Raw genomic sequence first — 9,184 nt, forward strand, 5'->3', positions numbered from 1 at the left:
TCCTCTCTGCTCTACCTCCACTTCCTTTTCCTTCTCCCTCCCCATCCCGCTCCGCTCTTCTCCTCCATGAACCGCTATATATAGACATGTGAAAGATAAAAGGGTGCGTCTCTCCCTCTCTCCCTCCCTCCCTCCCTCTCTTTCCCCTGACCCCAGCTCTTTTTGATTTGTGGAAGAAGCTTGTTTTTTTTTTTTTTGCCGAATATCTGCTGTGCCACTTCGCAGGCTGGTAATGAGACCTGCGTAGATTCACTCTCCTCCTTCTGTAGCACACAAACACACTCTCTGACACACACACACACACACACACACACACAGAACCCGTCCATCACTCCCTCCTCGCTCGCTGGGCCGAGCCATTGTAGCCACCATTTTCAAAACTGAATGGAAGCCGCACACAAACACACGCCGACTGACACACAAGTAAAAACACACATGCAAAAGGTACAACACACACACACACACACACACACAGCAACACTTGCAGCATCTTCTATGATGCAACTCAAGGAAAGAGTCTCATCTCTGGGGTGTGACAGCTGTGTACACACACACACACACACACACACACACATATACCATAACACACACTATGACTGTTGAACCAGCTCAGATCTCGGCTTCAGTCGGGCTTCGCGGATCAAACCGCCCACTTCACAACGACAAACTGTCACAACAGCGTTTAATGAAGATTTCATCAAGTAACACTGAAGTCGTCCTTCTTCTATTTTAAAAATTACAGTCGTCTCCTGGATTATTAAATGTGTCGGCTGGTTTACCGGAAGCAGAGGATGAAAAAAGTGTGTTTTCTTGTTGTGACTTTTTGTGTGTTTGTTCATTTTCTCTCAGATTTTTCAAATCCTGAATCGTAATTTTCTTCCATCACTAAAAAACGAGTTCAGGACGTTTAATTATTTCCAGTTTTCTCCTGAGTTTTGATGAAATTAAATTACGTTAGACGAGATTGTAATTATATCCACGGGTGAATTTCACAGCGTGTCCTCATCAGAAAAAAATTACAATATAGCTCCACGATGAAAGCAGCTTATTACGACCCATTATTGCGTTTCTAGTGGCTGTAGTGATTACAACAGCTGCAAAAGAGGAAGTAATGAGTCGTTTATGAAGCAAAAAAGTCTGCACAGTGAGCTAGTTTACATTCAGAACGTAACATATGATTCTTACGTAGTTATTTTTACCCAAACAACAATGTTTTCCTAAACCTAACCAGGTAGTTTTAGCACGGCGGAGGTCCAGTATGTCTGTAAATGTTATGCTGTAATATCACGTTTGCTTTAAGAACGTTTATATGTTATTTAGGGATTAATTGCCAATCGATCTATTCAGTTTTGGGAAGAAGATAGGCTGGAACTGGATAGCTTGGGAAGGAAATCTAGCATGTGCTGCAAAAAGACAATGTGAGTCAAATATGAGCACAAAGATTCACAAGAAAATATGAAAATTATGAGGATGTGCAACATGTCACAGCACTAAAAAGTCATCATCTCCCTTTTTCAACTTTCTTCTAAAACTCCCAGCAGCCACCACTGCGTCGCGGATCTTCGCTCTGGCAGGTAACTCTGCCCGGGCAGCTTCTTTTGTGGGTCATCCGTCATCTGGAGTCCTGTTCTATTTTAACAATCCAGTCGTCCTGTGAATTATTGAAATGTGGCGGCTGCAGAGGACAAAAAAGCGTCGGGCTCCTATACGACGACGACTTTTTGTTCATCTTCAAATCCTGAATCGTGTTGTTTTGTGAATTTGTTGCTCTGTTCACAATCGAAGCAATCGAACTAAAAGAAGTCTTTATCTCATTAAATTCACTAAACTAAATCCCCCAAATCAATCCTTCATCGTAAAACTTATATTTAAAGTAAGCAGCTCCACTTCTAACTGATTCATCTCATCCAGCCACAGGCATCACATCTCTCCACCATCTTTCCCTCCATCCCTTCCTCATATTATCCAAATTTGAGTCCTCTCTCTCTCTTTCCTCTTAATCTGAACCACTTGTGCCGGAAGATACTCTCTACCGTTCTTTTTCCATCCCCTGAATCCCTCTTTTTACATCCCTCTCTCTCTCTCTTCCTCTCCCTCCGTCGTACAGCCTTAACTCAGGCAGGCCCGGCGGCTGACACATCAGCATCTCCTCAGCCGGGACGGGAAGAAGTGAAAGAAGAAGAAGGAGGGAGGAGAGTAAAATAGAGTGTGTGAACGACAAAAGAGGCAGAAATGAGAAGAAGGAAGTCGAATGAAAGAAACTGGGACAGAAAAAAGTAGGGAAGGGAAAGAGAACGGAGAAAGAAAGGTTGTAGGAAGGAAGAAAAATTAGACAGCTACCAAGAAAGCAAAGAAGGAATGATGGATGGATGCTGATGGATAGAGCAGAACACCAGATGGAGGGAAAGACGGAGCGGTGCGGGAAGAGAGAAAAGGGAGGAAGGTGAATGTGAGGAGGAGGAGGAGGAGATGGAGGGAGTGATGGGTTGAGGGAAAGGTGGAAGAGGAAGACGTGAGAAAAAGATGGATGGACGGACCGACAGACGGAGGAAGAGGAGGGGGAATTGCAGTATTTTTATCATTCTGAGTGAGTGGGCTCCATAAAAAGTAGGTTACTGTCAGCAGACAAGGAGCGGCTCAGACACACACACACACACACACACACACACACACACACACACACACACACACACACATGTACCATCTCCATTTTAGTTCTGCTGAAGCAGCTGCAACGTGTGTGTGCATGAATGTGTGTGTGTGAACAGAGCGCGAGCCTGGAGCATGCTCAGTGAGCCGCCGGCTGGTTCCAACATGAAAATACCAAGTGGATCGTCTAAATGGCAGCAGAACGTCTCAGCCCTCGACGGCTTCTCGTCAGGGATCAGCGAGTGATGGGATTCAATTAAAAGTAGCGATGTTACGTTCTCGATATACAAACCAGTGTTTTGATAAAAGTAGTGGTTTTTAGACATCTCTCTCGCTATAACAGCCACTTCTGATCCAGAATATGTCTGATAGAAGAGTTGCAGATGGTGCTGGTGGAATCATGGATGCCACAGCGACACGTTTCTTTTTCTGGTTCTCTTCTCGAGCACTGATTCGATCAGCTAACCAGCCAATCCCGAGTGATTCCTCTCACTGACGGGCTCCGTTGCCGATGCTACTTTCTCAATCGTCCAAAAAACGTCCGCCAAGCAGCGCCAACAGTGTGAGTTAAAGCAAAAACTTAGGGTTGCAAATGGTGCTGGTGAAATCGTGGATACTACAGCGATAGTACGAGGAGCTTTCTGCTCTTTTATCGCTTTCTTAATCGTCCAAAAAGCCACCAAGGGCCAACTTGTGCCAATGGAGCAAAAATTAGGGCTACAGACGCTCACCGACGGCCCCGACATCGGCCGACATGACTGTTGAACGAATGTTGACCACTGAGGGAAAGAGATGTCGTGTTGGCTTCATTGAAAACGGCAAAATGAGCTGGTGGAATCATGTATACTACAGCGACACCTACAAGCTTTCTCCTTCTTTGTCTGTTTCTCTTCTCTGCTGCCAAGGGCCAACTAGTGCCAACAGTGTGAGATAAAGCAAAAAGTTACGGCGACAGGCGCTCACTGATGGCTCCTTGACATTTGCCGACGGGACCGGTGAACAGATGTTGATCGCCAAAGGAAGGAGATGTTGTATCGGCTTCATCGAAGAAGGAATTTAACCTCCACAGTCACAACGGCTCCAAACACAGCTCATCATGTCAAGTTGACTTTTGAGACTCTGGAGGCGACTTCAGCAGCAGATATTCTCTAATCAGACTCATGATTACAACAACAGAAAAGTAAATATAACGCCCACAAGTTGTAGCTTGTGTTGTCACCCACCTGCTTCGATTAGGCGCTGGTAACTTTGGATACCAAAAACAGTATTCAAGATGTCACATTAGGATAAGCAGCTAAGCTTCGCCAGAACTAGATAATCTAGCATTTATTGGCAAAGCAATTATTTGATGTTGCTCTCACACATTAGTGAGAGTTTAGACATTAAAGAGAGACACACTGATACCAACGTCAAAGTAAATGTTGATCTAATCTGTCAGTTTCATTGATACCTGCTGCTGTTTTCACTTTGACTTGCCAATCGAACAATCATGTCTACCTTCAAATTGTGATATCCTGCATTTCCCACAATGCCTTTCAACCAACACAATATGTATTATTCTGGATGGGAATGCTTCTGATAGCAAATACAAATCACATTTCATGAACGTGCAAATTAATATCAGACGTTGAACGTAAAATATTTCTTCTTCTGAACTTTCCTTCGTCTCTTCTGTGATTAAATAATCTTCATGTCTCAGTTGAGAGTCGAGGTAACATTTAATCAATCACAGTCCAAATCTACATCACAACGTCTCAGACATAAACACACACACACACACACACACACACACATGCAGTACATGGGTTAATGTTCTGTCCTTCGGGTCAACCGGGCTGAGTCAAAGTCAATGAGACGTGATGGAATGTCAATGGAGAGTCGGTCGGAGAAATCAGCATCCAACACAGTCAGACACACACACACACACACACACACACACACACACACACACACACACACACACACGTCTGATGTGTGAAGAGGTGGGCTAACTAACATCCCACGGCGTCCTGCTAGCTCAGCAGCCGTAAAACTGTCAAGAGAACTGATGACCGAGTATTCTGTCTTCTCTCTGGCGTACACACATACACACACACACACACACACACACACACACAAACACACACACACGCACACAACATTCACCTTAGCCACAAATCTCTGAACATCCCCTCCTCCCCTGTCACTTGCTGAACACACGTACACACACACACTCACTCACACATTTTCACGTGAACTCTGCAGAGGATGATGGACGCTCTCAGGACAGAGGTGCTGCCGTGCACGTTTACAACATGCATTCAGCTGACAGCGTCCAGCCATAAATCAGAGAGGCACACAATATTTAACGACGGGTTCAAAAGTATTAGAAGTAATACCGTCATAAAAGTATTCTGAGGCTGAGTCGTTGAAATCCAGGCGGCAGAAAGTGGCCAGTGGTCAGTTCTATCATTCAGATGCTTCAAGGCAACATAGTTTGATGGGAGTTGTTGTCTTTATTGTTAAACCACCGTCGCTGCTGATGAAGATCTCAAGCAGGAATCAGGTTCATTGACGGGATAATGTTTTAAAGTTTTACTCCTGTTACGTCTGGTTCCGTCTGCCGACTTCCTTCCTCACTCTCGTACGTGTATCATCGATGTATCATCTGAAGTTACAGCAACACACACGAACCCTTACGTTGAATAGAATAAGGATTTTATCCGGGTTTGAACATTGGAGATAATCTTCCAAGGTTCCACTTTTTACCCAAGGAATGGTTGGATAAGATCACACCACAACTTCTGGAGCATTTAAGGAGTTACTCATTCAAGATTTTACTTTCAGGGTGGAAGTTAAAACAACCCAGTCTAGATCAGAACAACGCTCCGATTGGACCCGGAGATAACAGTCCACAACTAATCCAGCAAAGATCTGCTGTAGTTTGGAAACAGGAGCAAGTGAATGATTCGCCTAAAAAACTAGATCGCGTAAACTTTCAAGATCTAAAATAACCCGATGGACTTTTGCACAATTGTCAAATAATAACGTTCAGAAACTTCTATGCGATCTGACGGATATCAACGTCTTTGTAGAATCTAAAGGCTTGAAATTAAACTTCCACTGTTTCACTGTTTGAGACGATGGTTGACAGTCACAAAACCTGTGTGGATCATCATCTGACATTCATCCGTCTGTGGTCTGTAGCATGTGTGAATGTGGAGAATATGAATGAAACACTTCAGTTAAACTATGTGAGCCTTTCTTAAAGAATCAGGTCAATAGTTGGATTATAGGAGTCCATGTAAACACAGTCGGTGTTTGGATGTGTCGCTCTCTGCTCTGCAGCTTTTAGCTGATAGTGTATTTTTTTCTCGAGAACAATCCTGCCGCTGAGCACTTTTACTCGATCCCAATTCAATCCGGCTACACGTGTAAAACCGGCAGCTGGTCGGAGGATCCATGTGTGCGTGACGCTCCGATCGATATGATCCGGTTACGCTCGGCTGTCTGAGGCAGACGGAGGTTACACAGCGTGGATACATGTTACTAGCAGAACTACTTCTACTGTTACTAGTTTGATTTCACACATTCTCAGCCGCTTTCTTGTGCGCCGCTTTGTTGACTCACACATCCATCACATGACTTCTCCTTCCCTTCTTTTTTCTCCTCCTCCTCCTCTGTGCAGCTTTCTGCTCCTCTTCCTCATTCGTCACAGTCACTTAGATACAAGCAACTTCTTACCACGCTCGCAGCTTATATCCTGTATATTGTACTGCCTGCATCCCCGAGCTGGTGTATAGATAATGAGTGTACTCGTGCTTGTGCGTGCGTGTGTGTGTGTGTGTGTGTGTGTGTGTGTGTGTGTGTGTGCGCATCATGATTGGCTGATAAATGATGAATGTCCAGGAAATGAGGAGTTCAGCAGCGAGGAGAAGCAAACACATGACATCAGCAGCTTCTACATTAGTCACCAAATCACATCTGCAGAACGGAGCACTATCCCATTATTTAGTACACTTTAGTACACACAAGCGCGCGCACACACACACACACACACACACACACACACACACATACACTACCTTCAATACACAAGCAAGCGTGCGTATGAAACACACACAACGTATATGTAGAGCTGGAAACAAACAGCAAGCCATCGCTACAGAGTACTAAATATGTATATGCGCGTGTGTGTGTGTGTGTGTGTGTGTGTGTGTGTGTGTATGTGTGTGTGTGTGTGTGTGCGTGCGTGCGCATTTGTTAGGGGGGTGTATTGGAAGACAAGGGTGGTTGTGCCCATGCTGCTGTGGTGACTCATCAACCCAGTGAATCACACACAGAGATCTGATTTAGAAACAGACTGCATCCACCTGACTGCTGCTTCCACCGGCACACACACACACACACACACACACACACACACAGACACACACACACACACACACACACACACACACACATTTATGCATACTCACAATCAGACGTGTAAAACATACACCCACAGACACTTAATCCACGTACACTGACGAAGACGGATATTCAATGTTTACCCGGCTGAAATTATCTTTGTCCTACATCTAATATTCAGCGTCTTCACGCAGCAATGTTACATGTTTCACCGCTTCAGAAACTCAAAACTACTTCATACCAATCATTTAAACAGTGATCATGTAGTTAAAGGGAGACTAAAACACTCGGCTGAAACGAACACTGATGACGCTCGCTTATGTTAGAAGCCCCTTTACGACCACACTGACTATATGAAGGTAGAGAAGAGTCGGCGTCAACTGTGAGCAATTAAAAAACAACACATGCGAAGTGTGAAATATTATATCAGGAAATCAACACCAATCTCTGAAGGCTTCTCTTAGCAGTCATGACGGAAATCATTTCAATATAATTATGATAAATCATCCAGAGGTTGATGAGGGAAGTTTAACATCCAGCAGCTTAAAATGTTAAAGTTTTTCTGGCTCCGACAATAAAAACTAAGGTAAAACAAATCACTAATCTCTAAACACTTTGGCATAAAAGTGGCCACTGCTTTGATCACTGAGGTTTTTAATTATGACCCTAAAATGTGTGTATGCGTCATTTGATTCAGCAAAACTGTAATCTATTTTAAACTCAAACCTGTTGATGAACTTTACAAAAGAGTGTAATGGATGAAACAACGTGTAACATCAAATAAAAATTAAAAATTAAAATCTATTCTTCATATTTTTAATGAAGGAAAACTGAAACATGAAGGCACGAGACTAACAAAAGCCTATTTCAGATTATAAAGCAGGTTGAGTTGTGACAAATCTCTCCACCAACTTTACATCGGTCGCTAATTCACACCAAAAATAAAATTTGGCTGCAACTAATGAATATATTCCTTCATCAGTAAATCAAATAATGATTGATATGGTAAGCTGTTTGCTTGTAATGGCGTCTGTTTCTGTTATTTCCAGTGATGACGGCTGTTCTGCTGGGTTTATTATTGTCTTTTTATTGTAAAACCCTTTTCTGCAAACAAAATCCCTCTTAGGATTCGTCCATGTTAAAACCTGAGCCTTAAAAACCTTTTAATAAGAAGACGACAGCCGGTTATTCTGCCTCCTTGTCCTCCTTTAACACTAAATCCGTATTACACTGTGGATAAGTCTGCGGCAGAAAAGGAAGCCTAACTTTAGCTCGCCTCGCCCGTCCCCGATGATTTTGACTTCGGCTTCAAGGGGATTTCGCAGCGAACGGATCTCCGCGCAAAAAAAAAAAGAACCTTTCAATTACCAGGTGAGCTCAGAGTGCTGAATACCTGTCTGCCTCTCTGAGAGGAGGAGACGAGCACGGAGATGTGTGGTTCAAATAATTAGCCCAATACCAGAATCCCCTGTCGCCAAATAGTTAATTAAAAGCTCGCCCAGTGTGTGTGTGTGTGTGTGTGTGTGTCCAGAGGATTAAAGACTGTAATTATAATTATGTCCTCTCCTCTCTGTCTCCTTTTTTTTTTTTTTTCCACCTTCTCCTAACACATACTCTCTTGGTAGTTTTACATACACACAGATCTTCTCTCCACACACACACACACACACACACACACACACTCACACACACACACACTCCTTCATTCTGGACCACCGTGGTGGAAATCAGCGGTGGTTTTCTTCCAATTCTTCATGCCAGATTCTGAATAGTCACATTAACAGAAGGCGAGGTCTCCCTGTCACTGCAATGAGTCAAGTTCTTTCTTTTTTTTTTTTTTCTGTCTGCGGCTTTTTTACTGCTCGTGTTCTGAGTCGACTACTAAAAAGACATAAATGTATTAATGGATGACGGTTAAACTGATTTATACTTATTCCGGTATTTAGAGTTACTGGTGCCGTAAAAACATCTGGAATTCCAGAAATCCCTCAAACGTTGATGCCGCAAATTCAATATCGTGAGATCTGGAGCATCTAATGTGACAAGAATTATTGGATTTACTGCCGCTAAATGGTAAGTTTTGAGAGATTAAATGGTAAGTTTTGAGAGATTGAATGGTAAGTTTTGAGAGTTTTGAGAGGACCAA

Source organism: Sparus aurata, chromosome 1 (genome assembly GCF_900880675.1).
Source record: "Sparus aurata chromosome 1, fSpaAur1.1, whole genome shotgun sequence".
Taxonomy (NCBI): domain Eukaryota; kingdom Metazoa; phylum Chordata; class Actinopteri; order Spariformes; family Sparidae; genus Sparus; species Sparus aurata.